Source organism: Saccopteryx bilineata, chromosome 6 (assembly GCF_036850765.1).
Source record: "Saccopteryx bilineata isolate mSacBil1 chromosome 6, mSacBil1_pri_phased_curated, whole genome shotgun sequence".
In the NCBI taxonomy this organism is placed as follows: Eukaryota; Metazoa; Chordata; class Mammalia; order Chiroptera; family Emballonuridae; genus Saccopteryx; species Saccopteryx bilineata.
This window is the reverse complement of record NC_089495.1, coordinates 92,620,228-92,638,668: the sequence shown is the minus strand read 5'-3', so window position 1 is coordinate 92,638,668 and position 18,441 is coordinate 92,620,228.

The window sequence follows — 18,441 nt, the reverse complement described above, 5'->3', positions numbered from 1 at the left end:
AGAACAAGCTTGATTGCTCTTCTTGAGCCTGTCTGAGATATTACCTGAGTACAGGTGAACCATTTATACCCATCCCACAAGTCCGACTCCAGAAGCCTTGAGAAATTACACAGATATTTCCTACAGGTTTCCTGGAAGGAGGACTACAGGGCTTCATACGTGGTACACACAGGAAGATGCCCGCGGACCACCCTTCCCTGCTCCGTGGCTGCAAAGCCCCTTCTCCCCATGGTCACCACTTTCCATTTCCCCCGCTTTCCTCAGCCTCCTTTCACGAGTCCCTCTTCTTCGTGGTGCAGGTCCTGCTGCCCTGCTCTACAGTCTCTCCAGATGGTCCACTCTTCCCTCCAGACCTTACCCTCCAGAGAGGGACCCAGGGAAGGCAACATGGGGACGGAAAGAAAGAGCTTATAAATTTTATGTATTTTTTGTCCGTATCATAATGATCTAAAAGTTTTATAAGTCTGTATTGAGCATATGATTCTTTATGCTCTTTTCATTCTCCAGCAGCCCGCAGCTCATCACTGGATGAACTGGGAAGGTTTTAGGGAAAGGCAAGGCCCAGAAATGGAGAGTGAGGCTTTGATCCCTACCAGTATCAGTTCTATTTCTGAGTTATCAGTTTGGGGAGGCTAGTGCTCCAGTCTACTGAAATAAATGGTTGAGAACTGTTTGATTTATTTCCATGTCAATCAGAACTCGAATGCTACAGAGTTCACGAGAAAGCAGTTCTGTAGGGCTCCCATGTCCTTCAAGTTGCCTTTAAGGACAGGGCCTTTGCCTGGAGTTTTCCCTGAAGCAAACGAATAGCAGCACCTGCTGGGTTCTTCAGTGCCTGTGGTTCTGCCTGCATCCTCGCTCTATAATATGCAATGATGGTGATGACCTAGCACCATAGCAGCTCCACCTGTCAGCCCGGGGGGCCTGTGTTAGGGCCCTCTGTGAGCCAGTGCTAACAGGAGAGTATGAGATCGCGGACTGTCCTGCTGGACTCCAGCCAAAGGATAGTGGATTTAAAAAAAAACAAACAGGCCCTGGCCGGTTGGCTCAGTGGTAGAGCATCGGCCTGGCGTGCGGGGGACCCGGGTTCGAATCCCAGCCAGGGCACATGGGAGAAGTGCCCATTTGCTTCTCCACCCCCCTCCCCTCCTTCCTCTCTGTCTCTCTCTTCCCCTTCCGCAGCCAAGGCTCCATTGGAGCAAAGATGGCCCGGGCGCTGGGGATGGCTCCTTGGCCTCTGCCCCAGGCGCTGGAGTGGCTCTGGTTGTGGCAGAGCGATGCCCTGGAGGGGCAGAGCATCGCCCCCTGGTGGGCAGAGCTTCGCCCCTGGTGGGCGTGCTGGGTGGATCCCGGTCGGGTGCATGCGGGAGTCTGTCTGACTGTCTCTCCCCATTTCCAGCTTCAGAAAAATACAACAAAACAAAACAAAACAAAAAAACAACTAGATATGGCCTGAGACACTGGTCCAGTCCGTGTTACATGTGGTGAGCTCCCATGGACACTCCCTGCCATCGGCCATGAGGGCCAATAGTGTGGCAAGCCAGCCCTTGTGATTGCAGGATGCATTTCAGCACAAACAGACAAAAACTCCTGGGAACTTCAAGGAACAATGTTTAATACCCCCAGATCCTGGAGGTTAGACAGCATGCTAGAGGGCTGAAAGTGAGGTCATCGGTAGAGAAAGAGGGAGGGAACATGGACCTAGGGCTCTGTTTTTATTAGCATCTAAGGATAGTGTATCTAGAATTGCATGGGCTCATTCTATTGGCAAATTTGAAGAGTATGAGCGGAATTAGGGTGTAGAGAGAAATAGGATCAACCAGGTTGTCAGTTATTTAGGTTACCCAGGGCTTTCTAAAAGGGAACTTCATGAGTGGGGTGACCCAGCATTTCTGTCTATGTATAGCTGGCAATATGTTTGTTTTGGGTATCTTTGAAATGGACGCCTTGGCAATCAGAAGCTTAATGCCATGCACCTACACTATATCAAGCGCATTGAGACCTAAAGTGCTCCCGGCAAGGAGCCCAGAATCCTAGGGCTAGCTAATCTGCTCATTTCACTGATGGGGAAGAGGGCCCTGAACTAGAACTTGGGGTTCTAAGCACTCATGTTTTCATTGCCCTTTTCATTTTGCCTGAACCCTCAGATGGCTAGCAGCCCACCCACACTCCTTCCCAGAGCTTCTGCCGCATGGTCTGAGGACTGGGTCTCCGGCCTCCCTGGAAACTTTAGGCTGTCTGCCATCATTTCCTTTGTAACCTTTATAGTTGTCAAATGAGCTTATGGTCTTTCTTCCCGCCGGTCCTTTACCCCTGATGTGAAATAAGGCTACACATTAATCAACTTGGTTTTCCAGACACTGTGCTTTGAGCGTCTTTTGTAGCTCTTTGCTTTCTAATAGAACGTGCGTGTGGGGGCCTGGCGGCCCTGCCCTTCAGAACACACTGTGTGTTCAAAGGCGGCGCGGCAGGAGCTGGTACAGATAAAAGGGCTAGGCATGTTCTGGTGGCTTCTCTTTGGCATATTTGACTTTGGTGAGATCATATTAAAGTTTCATGCTTTCTGGATGTGTTAAATTGATGTAGCATAAATTAGTTGGCTGATCTATGCATTTTTCCTCTATTGTTTGAAAGTTACTGACTCTGAGAAGCTCCCTAGTGGATACAAGCCTGCTTACATGGATCCGAGACATAACACCACTGTTCGTATTTTTCAGAAAAGTATGCATGGAGGAAAAACAAAGTTCTCTGAGAAATCAGACAATATGGTTATTTTTACACATCCTCATTTTTTTCTCCCCATCATTTCTAAAGAATGGACATCCCAGAGTGATGTGGGCGATCTAATGGCACTATGTACCAGTAGTGTTAAAAACGTGAGTGACAGACTTAAGCTCAAACTCTATGGTTATTTTTTAAAATAACCGCATGAAATCATATACTGAAAATGTATCAAGTAGGAAGGTGATGTGCTTGCCTTAAATACCAAGATAATTTAGGGCAGGCTGATTTTTGCACTAATTAGTATAACAACAAATGTTCACTTTAGACTACCTTAAATATAGAAATCTGGATGCATGTAAGATTAATAAAAACTTGAAGCCATATTTAATTATATATTGCTTTTATGAAAGTGAATCAAAATGTAAGGATATGGGATACCGTGAGCAATTGTTAGTTATCTGCCTTTTTGTAGTTGGCTCAACAAAATCTATACAACGTGTGATCAAATTAATGAAAGATTTCCAGCAGTTTAAGAAAAATATATTGGTCTGTGTGTTACAGAGGAAGCAGCATGTTAGCTTGCTTAGCTTCCCCTCAGCCTCAGACCTATTCTGTGTCCCCAAATGAAAATTTCATGCTGATTCCTTCTTCAAAGCTTCTACATCTCTAGTTCCCTCAACCTTAACAGGCACTCTTTCTGCCTGTTTTTGCCCATCCTCGCTGCTTCAACTTAAGTCACTACCCAGGAGAGCTTCCCTGACCTCCCCCCACAACCCCCCAGTCAGCTCAGTAAGCCTCCCATCCTATTGTCCTTCTACAACCTGTACTTCTGTATACCAGACATTTTCCCTGGTGGGTCATCTACCCATCGGGAGCAGGCACTGTATTCATTGAGCTTTAGATCTGCAGTATTTAGCATAGTTGCTGGCATTATTGAATGAATGGGTTTATGTTAAGGACTGATATCTGAACAACTTATACTAAGATCTTGCATCTAATTGTGATTTTGCATACTTTATGAAAGGGTAAGTGTTGTCCAAGAATAAGCTTGGATCATCCTCTAATGATTCCTTGGTCTTTGTTCACTAAACAGATTTTCTATTATTTTCAACACACTTAAATTTTGTTGAGCTTTATGCCAGGCATCATACAGGACACTGATGTAACAAACATAGTTAACAAAACATAGCCCTTTTTCTTCACAAACATATTAGATAAGTGATATATATGCTTTTATATGTGTGTGCTAAGGATAATGTCAGCAATTTTTAGCTTTAGAAGGATTAAACTGTGGGAACATAAAAGGATCGATGGATAGAAATCTTATACTGGAAAGCTTTAGTAATAGCAGACAAATTTATTTTTTGTTTGTCTTAAGAAATTCAATTATTTATTTGTCAGTATTGCTAGTAATGGAACGGAAAAAGCATACCTATGGGAGGCCAATACCAAATTCAATTCCTCCACAATAAATTTCTTAGTTTTGATATGATTAGAACATAAATTGCCTCTTATTCAAATGAAGAAATTCAGAAATGTCTCCAAATATGTTATTTCAAAATGTACAGCTTACCACCAGACACAGGTGTGAGAAATACCTTGATGAATGAACTAGTCTAAAAACTTGACGCATTCTGATTTTCTTGGGGAAAACTCTCAAATTTCTAGTATTTTAAAGAGGTCTATTTTAAACAAAGTGATTGTTTTGGCAAAAAAATGTCTTCTCAAAGTTATGACTTATGCTTCTCATTCTCTCTAAATTCAGAAAGAAAGATGGGAAAGAAAAAAAGGAAGCCAAGAGAAAAACAGAAATGATGAACATTGTTATTTTTCAGGGAGGCTCATGGTTTGGGAAGAACTCAACTTTCATACACACCAAACATCCAGACACACAAAGGGCTTGACAGGCGGTCATCTGGGCAGGAAACACACTCCCGGTGGAGGCAGTGCGTGGGAGGAGGGCTGGCTTCAAAGGGTCCTAAATCCCTGCCAACTGTCGGTCATTTTGACCAACTCTGGCAGCAAATGTTCATGTTTAAATTTATTCACCTTAAATGTACACGCATGATTACTTGTCAATACTGTACTCAAAGAGAAGCATTGATGCCAGGAATTCAGATTTTTAAAAAATGTTATAAAATGTACCCATTTTCGTCTTTGGTATATAGCTATTGGAGATTCTGGGCAATCATAGCATTTTGCAGTAAAATAATGAAGCTGAGTGGTGAGTCATCTATAAAGGCAACTGCAGGCAGTTCTAAGGTTACGAATGAGGTAGGTTCAGGAGGTTTGTTCTTAGGTTGAATTTGTATGTAAGTTGGAACAGGTACATTTACCATTTAAATGTAACTTAGATGTTTGTCTTCACAGTATTTATTTTTACCTTTCTGTGCGTATAAATAAACATTTTCAAATACAACCTTAAACAATGCTGGGTGATGCAGAAGATGATGACATTGTTGGAGCAGATGGGACTGGTGTTAGAGTCAGGGTTTGATTCTGCTGCTGGAATCAGTTTCTTGAAGCAGGCATCAGGGAGGTTTGTACAGAGCTTTACTTTTTCTTATCATAAATGGCCCTGTAGCATCTCAGGCCTTCGGTAACTGTACAATAAACTTGGGCGAACCTCTCTTTATCAGGATAGTGCTCCTATAACTTTGCCATTCCTGCTTCAACAAGACAAAAGGCATCAGCTCTTTTGTAGAAAAACTTTTCAGTTCTGGAGTTTCTAAGTCTCTGTTTTCTTTCCTAAATGCTATCATCTGCTCTAGTTTTATAAGGTCCTCATTGGTTAGTTCTTTACCATGGAAGTTGAGTAACTCTATGATATTTTCATTGATGTCCAAATGCAGTTGCTTACCATTAGTCCTTATGGTGCTGCATTTGTAAGTATGAGTTGTACATAAGTCAGAAGTTTGTAACTCAGTGACTTACTGTACAAAACTGCCTGCAAAATCATGGACCAGGAAGAGTGATTCTTACCCCCGGTGCTTTCCTGGAGACAGGTGAGAATTAGGCAGGGATATAGTCCAGCTTAAGATCCTGGAGTTTTGGAATGCTGATTTTAATCCTGAGGTCACTCCTTCCTGGCTGTGTGACCATAGGTAAATCACGTGCTGGTCCACTCATCGGTTTCTTCATGGTAAGAGGCCCAGGAAGTAGCCCCTCTTCATGAAGGTGTTATACACGTAAGGCTGGGAAGGAGCTGCTTCATCTGAGGTTGAGCAAACACGCTACATCCTTAGCAGGTGTTCTTTCCCACTAGGCTTTTTGCCTTTCCAGACCACTTCTTTCTAGGGTACAGCTGATTTATTTCAGTGGCAAGACCCAGAGTGGGCACATGAATAAACCAAGACAGTTATTACGTCCCTCAACAAGACAAGAAGCAAGGAGAATATGTGATGGCTTGAAGGTGATAATCCCCAAGGCTGGGGTGCCCGGCTCTGATTCCACGGAACTACAGAGCAGATCTAAGGTGATAAAGTCCTTCAGCACTCATGTGTCAACCTCCTGCCTGAGAAACGGATTCCTTATTATCTCCCAGTCAAACAGACTGGCCTCTGCTTGCTGAGGCAGCTTGGTGAGGGAGGCTGTGTGATGGGGAGGAGGGCAAGGAGACATGGGCTCTGGTGGGGTGAGGGAATTCACGTCACCCCTCAGATGGAGAAGCAGGGGCTTGAATTAGATTAGTTCTAATGTCCCTCATAAGAACTTGCTCAGTTTCTAAGACTCAATGACTTCACAAGCTTTGAAGGACAGCCCCTCTCAGGACTGGGCAGCTCTACAGTTAAAATGCTTTTCCATGCATACTGTCGGGCCTGGCTCCGTCCTCTGGAAAATACTTTCATTATCTTTTCTATATGAATCTTTTAAGGATTTGAAGGCAGTTGTCCTGTCCCTGGAGTCCTTCCTCCCTCAACGTGGTCAGAGGTGCTGGGCGTCTGTACTGCTCCCAGCCCTCACCACGGAGGACTCCCTTCCTGCACCACTCAGCAAGCCTCCTTTGACCCCATGCTCCTGATCCTGCCACTCACCCTGTGCGCGTGGTCTCTGCCCTCACCACGCCCTCCAGTCAGGCCCTGTCAGCTCCTCAGTGGGGTGTGTGGCTTTTGCAGGTGGTTGCTGTTTAGCATCACGCAGCTTATAATAAAGGAACCACATACCCAAATCAATAGAGACGTCACACCGGGTCCAACAGGCTCTCGCCCGGTGTTTTCTGACAACAGTATGTCTACAGTTCAGACAAGGCCTGCTGTCCTGTCTCTGATGTTTAGGCAAGGCCATAATGCCCAGATAACCTTCAGGGATATGTGAGATTTGATCCTGGACTGAATCAATGCGAGGGCTCTACTCTGTAGGATATGTGAAACTATAAGAGGGCTGGGCTGTTTCTCAGGAATGGGCCAGTAGACCCCTTCGTCCCCTGCTGGGCCACCAGACGATGGCACTCCTCAGCTTCTCCTCGGAATGTTGAGCGGATGTTTGCTGCGGGGATGAGAATGCTGTGTGTTAGTTTGGATGTCTTTGTCTTTCTTGCTGCTTCTATCTTTCCCTTTACTTTGTACTCAGAGCTTTGTAAAATCTTTTGAACATCCCATCCTGTCTCAACTCCACAACGGGCGATGGAGAAAAGGGATTCGGTTCATGTTTTGACCTGAGCATTAAAGGGGGAAGTAGCATCCCTTGAAGACAGGGTGGCTGGTGTTCGGAGAAAAGGAATGAGGGGAAGGTGTGATTCAGGGCTTAATTTAATAAGTGAGCACAGATTCCCTCAGCTTGTTGCTTCTCAATTCTCCATTAGTAGATTTTCAAGCCCACAGCAGGTGGGGTGGGGTGGGGGTGGGGGTGGGTGCGCTTAGCTTTAGGACCTTTTCTGGCCTACACTTTCTAACAGGTGTTAATCTACAGGATTATCACCTCAAACCACTTTTTTGGGAGTTCCTGAAGGGAGCCCTTTTTATGTTAATCTACTGAAATGTCACATCAAGCTACTTTTAAGGTGTTCCTAGGGAAGCTTCTTGTTTATGTTAACTTACAAAGTTATGACATCAAGCTATTTCTTATCTATATATAACTTCACACACATACTAACTGGGCCCTGCACAAAAGGCAGTCTGCCTATCATATCTGTACACACTAGATTAGTTCCTATCCAGATGTCATAGCCTTCTTCACTTACCTTAATGGCTTTTAATATTATATCCTAACTTATTTCTATATATCTTCTATATTTTTCTATATTTCTATATATTTAACTATTGTAACATTATATTACTGTAACAGGAAGAAACCCTCTGCTGTTACTATCCACTAAAAGAACGTGTGGGAGGCTCAGGTACAGAGGAAGAGAAGCCATACACAGCAGAAGCCCAGCTTCTCAAACAGGGCGACATCAAAATCAGCCTTTGCCTTCCTCAGGCTATCTCGGGCATGCCCCAAGAATGGTCATCCTAAATGTAGCTATCCTACAAAACAGGGCATCTGGTCTCCAGTCATTCCCATGTGCTACTGTAATCATCATGCTTAACCATGCCCTGGAAATATGCCTGTTCTTTTTTTAAAATTTATATTAATTTTTCCATTGATTTGAAGGGAAGTGAGAGAGAGAAAGCATTGACTCGTTGATTCACTTAGTTGTTTCATTTAGTTGTGTGCTTATTGATAGCTTCTTCTATGATATATGCCCTGACCAGGGGTCAAACCCATGACCTCTGGTGTGTCAATACTTTATCCACTGAGCTACCTGGCCAAGGCCAAAGTATGCCTGTTCTTATATGTATGTTCTCCTTTGGCTTATTGGACAGAAACTGTTGTTTCTCTGGAGAATATGAGAAAAGCTATTACAACATATTGAAAACTCCCTTCCTGGGTGGATCTGTGAGGAAGCAACTCTCCCAGGGGCTGCCAGGATGAAGGAACTACTCATTGAAAGCACGAGTGGGAAACTGGTGAACATGGTCCATACATGTTTCCTATAACATTGGGGAGCTCAGATGTTGTTGAAGAATGCAGCAGGACACTTCTGGAGGAAGTCCTTTAGTTTCGTAAGTGACCTTCAGTATTCACTTCATAAAGTAGGATGTAGCTTATCTAATGGAGGTAGTAAATCTGCAGAAAACAGAGTGACTTCCAGGACATTTAACTGACATTCTTGTAACAATTTTAGAAAATCAGACTTGTTTTCTTTAGGTCAGCAATCTTTTATTTTGGGGAGAGGCTGGGGAAGGAGGAGGGGTGCTGGAGACAAGCTGCAATCCAGGAGGGGGATACAAGGAGGTTCAGGTAGGACAGAATGATGTGTGAATCACCTGATTCCTTCGGGACTTGTAAAGGTGCCTTAATGCTTATGCTGGCCAAACATGCTATAATAGTATGACAAGATTTTTTTTATTATCACAGTCAAATCGGGCTCTCATACTCTGTCTGGGTAGGCCAGGTTGTGGGACATCAGTCACAGCTCTTAGCATCAGAATGACTCTTGTTAGGTCATTAAGGAAAGAAAAGAGTGAAGATGACACCCTCCAAGAAAAATGCCATTTTTTTCTGACCAGAGAGGTACTCATTTGCTTTTATTAGGCTAATGAGTTGGGTTTGCACTAAGAGGGTCAAGTATTTGTGTCTGATACAAAGGAAAGAAAGGAAGAACTCATTTTTAAAATCTAGCTTCCCTCAGGGGTATAAAATTATAGTATAAAAATATACTATAATTATGAGGTCTAAACCCAAACTTCTGTTGCCTAATTTTGATGTATTTTTTAATAGAGAATACTTTATACATACTGAGCCTTGAAGTTATTACAAAAGTTAAGACATTTCTACAAAAAAAAAAAGTTAAGACATTTCCATATAATTTTGCCTTTTTATATATCTATTTGTCTTTATACGTTATCAAGTGTATTAAATACACATTTATTATATATTTATGGTTAATCTAATGGGTTTTGATGCTAAGATAGACCTTTTCCACCAAAACCAGGGAAGTCTGTGAAAACACACTTTGGGGAGAAATTTATTAGAATTTACCTGTCTGAGGATTTGGTCCTATTCTCAAGAAATAATTTACCAGAATACTTGTTTCAACTGTTTGATTATTTATTATAGTTTCTGTTATATGCCTACTGTCTGGCCATCAATCACACTTAGGTTATTCATAAAATATTCTTATTAGATTCACATTGGAGATTCATCTTTAAAACAAATATTTAGCCACCCATAGTTCAAAAAGGAGAACAGCAAAATTTTTAGAAATTGGCTTATGATCCAAATATAACATGTAGTAATGCCAAAAAAAAAAAAAAGCCAGAAGCTTTAGACATAATAAAACTTACAAAATTTAGTTATATAAGAGAAATTACTAAAGTGCTGCAGAAAAATATTATTTAAAAACAAACAAACAAAGCCCTGAAGAGCTAATCCAGAAATCTGGCTTCCAATCCCAGCATCAGAATGCCTTTAACAAAAACTCCACTTCAAACATGAAATGTATAATGACGTAGATCTGTGAGGATGTGGAGAATGTTGGTGATAATAATTTTAAGGAAGCAGTATCTGGGGCTTTTTTTTATTAATATCTGGAGCTTTTAAAAAAATTTTTGTCGAATGGCTGGAGTTTTAAAATGGATAGCAGAGTGGAAAAAACTGACCCTATCATTTTAAGGTTTCCTGAAAATAAATAAATAAATAAAGAAACAAACAAATAAATAAATAAATAAAACATTCCTCCTAAGTCCTTATCTCTTGGAGATACCTGAAGGGAAGACAGTGTTGAAGTCAAATAGGATATTGAAATCTAACTAGATAACTAGGAGACACAGAGGCCTCTACAGTCAAACTAATTAGAGGGCACATTCTACCTATCACCCTATTCCCCACCCTATTTGTGGTTTTCCTTGTCCTTGTTTTATTTATTTTAATTTTTCCATCATATATATACATACATATATATATATTTAGAGAGAGAGAGAGAGAGAGAGAGAGAAGCATCATCTCCTTGTTTCACTTAATTGTTCCATTTAGTTGTGCACTGATTTAAGTGCCCTGAAAGGGGATAGAACCCATGACCTCTGGCCGCCGGGCTGACAGTTTATCCATTGAGTCACCCAGCCAGGGCTTCCTTATATTCATTTTAAAAGGCAAATTCTGTCTAGACATAATGAGTTTTTATGGTCTAAAGTTCCATTATTTTCATTTTATGAAGAGATTTGGATTCAGTCTGGAAACACCATCCAGTCTGTGGCTCTTTGGCAATGCCGTGCTTTGCTAAACAGTAGCTCTTAGAGCAAAATGATTTAACAATTTGGCACCAGGACATATTTTAAGAACACTCATGCCTGGCAAGGGCATTTAACAGCTACCTCTAAGCCATCAGATAAAACTGAGTACTGAGTCACTGTCAGCTACAACTCTTCCATCTCAAGTTTTAATAATTATTATAAAGAAAAAAAATAAATACCACCTTTTTATTTTCAATCAAATTAGCAGTTTATATGTTAGGATATCTTTACTTTCCAAAATTTACAATCTGTACAAAATGTTGCCACTAAACTAATCACCTAAAGTGCTCCCAGTCTGCATGTGCTCACCTATAAGAGAGATTAATTATTAAGATGATAAACCATCAGCCAACATCACATTAAATGGCATAAAACTGAGGACTTTCCACCTTAAATCAGGAACAAGACAGGGTTGTCCACTCTCTCCACTCTTATTTAACGTGGTGCTAGAAGTTCTGGCCAGAGCAATCAGACAAGAGAAAGAAATAAAAGGCATCCATATTGGAAAAGAAGAAGTAAAGGTATCACTTTTTGTAGATGATATGATCCTATACATCGAAAACCCCAAAGACTCTACAAAAACATTACTAGAAACAATAAACCAATACAGTAAGGTCGTAGGATACAAAATTAACATACAAAAGTCCATAGCCTTTCTATATGCCAACAATAAAATATTAGAAAATGAACTAAAAAAAATAATCCCCTTCACGACTGCAACAACAACAAAAAAATACCTAGGAATAAACATAACAAAGAATGTAAAGGACCTATATATAATGAAAACTACAAAGCATTGTTAAAGGAAATCGAAAAAGATACAATGAGATGAAAAAATATTCCTTGTTCTTGGATAGGAAGAATAAATATAATCAAAACGGCCATATTACCCAAAGTAATATATAAATTTAAAGCAATTCCCATCAATATTCCTATGACATTTTTTAAAGAAATGGAACAAAAAATTATCAGATTTATATGGAACTATAAAATACCCCAAATAGCCAAAGCAATCCTAAGAAAAAAGAATGAAGTTGGGGGCATTACAATACCTGACTTCAAACTATATTATAGGGCCACGAAAATTAAAACAGCATGGTATTGGCAGAAAAATAGACACTCAGACCAATGGAACAGAATAGAAAGTCCAGAAATAAAACCACATATATATGGTCAAATAATTTTCGATAAAGGGGCCAACAACACACAATGGAGAAAAGAAAGCCTCTTCAACAAATGGTGTTGGGAAAACTGGAAAGCCACATGCAAAAGAATGAAACTCGACTATAGCTTGTCCCCTTGTACTAAAATTAATTCAAAATGGATCAAAGACCTAAATATAAGACCTGAAACAATAAAGTACATAGAAGAAGACATAGGTACTAAACTCATGGACCTGGGTTTTAAAGAGCATTTTATGAATTTGACTCCAAAGGCAAGAGAAGTGAAGGCAAAGATAAATGAATGGGATTACATCAGACTAAGAAGTTTTTGCTCAGCAAGAGAAACAGACAACAAAATTGACAGCCAACTAAATGGGAAATGATATTTTCAAACAACAGCTCAGATAAGGGCCTAATATCCAAAATATACAAAGAACTCATAAAACTCAACAACAAACAAACAAACAATCCAATAAAAAAATGGGAAGAGGACATGAACAGACACTTCTCCCAGGAAGAAATACAAATGGCCAACAGATATATGAAAAGATGTTCATCTTCATTAGTTATTAGAGAAATGCAAATCAAAACTGCAATGAGATACCACCTCACACCTGTTAGATTAGCTATTATTAACAAGACAGAGCCCTGGGCGGTTGGCTCAGTGGTAGAGCGTTGGCCTGGTGTGCAGGAGTCCCAGGTTTGATTCCTGGCCAGGGCACACAGGAGAAGCGCCCATCTGCTTCTCCACCCCTCCCCCTCTCCTTCCTCTCTGTCTCTCTCTTCCCCTCCCACAGCCAGGGCTCCATTGGAGCAAAGTTTGCCCGGGTGCTGAGAATGGCTTTATGGCCTCTGCCTCAGGCACTAGAATGGCTCTGGTTGCAGCAGAGCAACGCCCCAGATGGGCAGAGCATTGCCCCCTGGTGGGCATGCCGGGTGGATCCCGGTCAGGTGGGCGCATGCGGGAGTCTGTCTGTCTCCTGGTTTCCAACTTCAGAAAAATACAAAAGAAAAAAGACAAGTAATAGCAAATGTTAGAGAGGCTGTGGAGAAAAAGGAACCCTCATTCACTGTTGGTGGGAATGTAAAGTAGTACAACCATTATGGAAGAAAGTATGGTGGTTCCTCAAAACTGAAAATAGAACTACCTTATGACCCAGCAATCCCTCTACTGGGTATATACCCCCAAAACTCAGAAACATTGATACATAAAGACACATGTAGCCCCATGTTCATTGCAGCATTGTTCACAATGGCCAAGACATGGAAACAACCAAAAAGCCCTTCAATAGAAGACTGGATAAAGAAGATGTGGCACATATACACTATGGAATACTACTCAGCTGTAAGAAATGATGACATCGGATCATTTACAACAAAATGGTGGAATCTTGATAACATTATATGGAGTGAAATAAGTAAATCAGAAAAAACCAAGAACTATATGATTCCATACATTGGTGGGACATAAAAATGAGACTAAGAGACATGGACAAGAGTGTGGTGGTTACTGGGGGTGAGGGGGAGAGGGGGTGCAGGAGGGAAGGAGGGACAGGGGAAGGGGGAGGGGAGGGGCACAAAGAAAACTAGATAGAAGGTGACGGAGGACAATCTGACTTTGGGTGATGGGTATGCAACACAATTGAATGACAAGATAAACTGAACATGTTTTCTTTGAATATATGTACCCTGATTTATTGATGTCACCCCATTAACATTAATAAAAATTTATTTATAAAAAAAATAAAAATAAATAAAAGTGAAGATGAAATATAGTACGGAGATATGTTAAAGCCTGAACAATGTTGTTTCTAAGCAGTCTAGTTAGATCTACATTGGATTATATTTTAAAATAAGAATGACTCAAACCAGGAAATGATAATTTGTGGCTAGACTAACATTTTTTTTTTTTGTATTTTTCTGAAGCTGGAAACGGGGAGAGACAGCCAGACAGACTCCCGCATGCGCCCGACCGGGATCCACCGGGCACGCCCACCAGGGGCGATGCTCTGCCCACCAGGGGGCGATGCTCTGCCCCTCCAGGGGCAAGGAGCCATCCCCAGCGCCCGGGCCATCTTTGCTCCAATGGAGCCTTGGCTGCGGGAGGGGAAGAGAGAAACAGAGAGGAAGGAGGGGGTGGGTGGAGAAGCAAATGGGCGCTTCTCCTATGTGCCCTGGCTGGGAATCGAACCCGGTCCCCCGCACGCCAGGCCGACGCTCTACCGCTGAGCCAACCGGCCAGGGCTAGACTAACATTTTAAAGTCATTAGTAACTCCTGTTTTAGAATAAATAGTATGGTAACAACTTGGATAAATAACTGCATTTTCTAGATTTACCAGAAAATTTTGACACGAATAAAAGTTCTACCACCTTATATAAACACTAGATGTTTTTATTGTATTTTCCTTGAATATTCAAATATTAACAAAGTGTGCACATACGTATTTGATTAGATTGCTTTCCATATTTTAATCTTTATTAGAATTTTATTTTTCCATTTTCCTAATATTCTTTTCAATTACAGTTGACATACATTATATTTGTTTCAAGTATACAATACAGTGATTAGAAATATATATAACTTATGAAGTATTCATCCTGATAGTCTAGTACCCACCTGGCACCATACATAGTAATTATAATATTATTGACTGTATTCCCTATGTTGTACTTTATCCTTTTACCCATCTTTTCAAACCTTGCCTCCTGTCTGGCAACCATCGACTTTTCTGTCTGTAAGTTTGTTTCTGTTTACTGTTTTTCAGATTTCACGTATGAGTGAAATCATATGGTATTTGTCTTCCTCTGCCTTGTTACACTTAGCATAATACTCTCTAGATCCATCCATGCTGTCACAAATGGTAAGCTTTCCTTCTTTTTATGGCTGAGAATATTGGCATATTGTGTGTGTGTGTGTGTGTGTGTGTGTGTGTGTGTGTGTGTGTATGCCACATCTTTTTTATCCAGTCATCTATTGATGACATTTAGTTTGCTTTAACATTTTGGCTGCTGTAAATAATGCTGAAATGAACATAGAGGTACATATGTCTTTTTTGAATTAATGTTTTTTATTTCTTTGGTTAAATATACAAAAGTGTAATTGCTGGGTCATTTAAATTTTTTGAAGAATCTCTATACTTTTTTTCATTGTGGCTGCACCCATTTGCAGTACCACCCTGAGGCTTCCCTTTTCTCCCCTTCCTCGCCAATGGGTGTTAATTTATTGATGATAGCATTCTGACAGGTGTGAGGCGATATGTCATTGTGGGTTGTTTTTTTTCCATTGTGGTTTTAATTTCCATTTTCCTGATGGTTAGTGATGTAGACCATCTTTTCCTATGTTTTTTTTCCTATGCTCTCTTTGGAGAAATACCTATTTAGGCCCTCTGCTCATTTTTTATTTGAATTGTTTTTATTGGGGGGGTATTAAATTTTATAAGTTCCTTATATCAGTGGTCCCCAACCCCCGGGCTGCAAACTGGTACCGATCTGTGGGCCATTTGGTACCGGTCCGCAGAGAAAGAATAAATAACTTACATTATTTCTGTTTTATTTATATTTAAGTCTGAACGATGTTTTATTTTATTTTATTTTTTTTTTTCATTTTTCTGAAGCTGGAAACAGGGAGAGACAGTCAGACAGACTCCCGCATGCACCCGACCGGGATCCACCCGGCACGCCCACCAGGGGCGATGCTCTGCCCACCAGGGGGCGATGCTCTGCCCATCCTGGGCGTTGCCATGTTGCGACCAGAGCCACTCTAGCGCCTGGGGCAGAGGCCACAGAGCCATCCCCAGCGCCCGGGCCATCTTTGCTCCAATGGAGCCTTGGCTGCGGGAGGGGAAGAGAGAGACAGAGAGGAAAGCGCGGCGGAGGGGTGGAGAAGCAAATGGGCGCTTCTCCTGTGTGCCCTGGCCGGGAATCGAACCCGGGTCCTCCGCACGCTAGGCCGACGCTCTACCGCTGAGCCAACCGGCCAGGGCCGATGTTTTATTTTTTAATTTATTTTTTAATTTTTTTGTATTTTTCTGAAGCTGGAAACGGGGAGAGACAGTCAGACAGACTCCCGCACGCGCCCAACCGGGATCCACCCGGCACGCCCACCAGGGGCAGCGCTCTGCCCCTCCCGGGCGTCGCTCTGCCGCAACCAGAGCCGCTTTAGCGCTTGGGGCAGAGGCCAAGGAGCCATCCCCAGCACCCGGGCCATCTTTGCTCCAATGGAGCCTCGGCTGCGGGAGGGGAAGAGAGAGACAGAGAGGAAGGAGGGGGGAAGGTGGAGAAGCAAATGGGCGCTTCTCCTATGTGCCCTGGCCGGGAATCGAACCCGGGTCCCCCGCACGCCAGGCCGATGCTCTACCGCTGAGCCAACTGGCCAGGGCCTGTTTTATTTTTTTTAAAATGACCAGATTCCCTCTGTTATATCTGTCTAAGACTCACTCTTGATACTTGTCTCGGTCACGGGATACATTTATCCGTCCCACCCTAAAGGCCAGTTTGTGAAAATATTTCCTGACATTAAACTGGTCCGTGGCCCAAAAAAGGTTGGGACCACTGCCTTATATGATTTAAATATTAGATGTACCATTGGTGAGTATGTTCTTCCAATCTGTAGGTTTCCTTTGCTGTGTAAAACCTTTTCAGTTTTATGTAGTCACATTTGTTTACTTCTCTAGTCCAATGAGATATCTCACAAAAAATATTGCTAAGAGAAATGTCAAGTTTCACTGGCTATGTTTTTTTTTCTAGGAGTTTTATGGTTTTGGGTGTTATATTTATGTCTTTAATCCAATTTGACTTTATTCTTGTATATGGTTTAAGAAAGTGGTCTAGTTTCATTCTTTTGCATGTGTCTGCAAACATTATTTATTGCATTGTGTTTATACCATTATATATTCTTGCCTCCTTTGTCACAGATTAATTAACCATATAGGCGTGGGTTTATTTCTGGCTCTCTAATTTGTTCCCTTGATCTATTATATCTGTTTTTATGTCAGTACTGTGATGTTTTGATTACAATAGCCTTGTAGTGTAGTTTGATATCAGGCAGCATAATGCCTCCAATTTGTTCTTCTTTCTCAAGATGCTTTAGCTATTTCAGATCTTTTCTGATGCCATCTGAATTTTAGGATAATTTATTAATTATAGTTCTGTGAAATATGCCATTGGTATTCTGATAGGGATTGCATTACTCTATGGATTGCTTTGACTAATATGGACATTTCAATGTTGTAAATTCTTTCTATTTATGACACATTACATGCTCCCATATTTGTATCTTCTTCAACTCCTTCTTATAGTTTTTTGAGTACAGGTCTTATAGTTTTCCAAGTACAGGTCTTTTATCCTCTTGGTAAAATTCATTCCTTGGCATTTCATTCTTTTTTGATGCAACTGTAAATGAAAGTTTTATAAAATTTCTCTCATAGTGTGTTATTGATGTATAAAAATGTAACTGATTTCTGAATACTAATTTTGTATCCTGCTATTTTACTGAATTCATTAACTATTTAAAATTTTTTCTTGGTGGAATTTTTAGGGCTTTAGTATCATGTCATCTGCAAATAATGAGTTTTACTTCTTTCCACTTTGGATGCCTTTTATTTTTCTGTCTGATTGCTATTGCTGGGACTTCCAATACTATATTAAATAAAAGTGTTGAAAGTGGACATCCTTGAGTACTTTTTAAAGAAAAAGCTTTTGATCACTGAGCATAATGTTAGCTGTTTGTCATATATGGCCTTCATTATGTTGAGACATGTTCTATCTATATTTTGCTGAATTTCCATCACAATTAATTGGATGCTAGATATTTCAGAATCGTTTTCTGTATCTATTGATCTAGTCATATAATTTCTAGCCTTCATTTTATGTGGCATATCATGTTGATTTGCGGATATTGAAGAAATTTGCATGCCAGGAATAAATATCACTTGCTCATGGTGTATAATCTTTTTAATGTATTGGTAACTTTGGCTTGCTAATATTTTGTTGAGGATTTTTGCATCTATGTTCATCATAAATATTCACCTGTGATTTTCTGTTTTTGTAGTATATCTGGTTTGGGTACTATGATAATTCTGGCCTCATAAAATGAATTTGGGAACTTTCCCTCATCTTCAGCTTTTTGGAATAGTTTGAGCAGGATTGGTATTCTTCTTTGAATTTTTGGTAAAATTCACCTGCGAACCTATTTGGTCCAGGACTTTTGTTTGTTAGGAGTTTTTTGATTATTGATTTGATTTCATTAATAGTTCTTGGTCTGTTCAGATTTCGTTTTTTC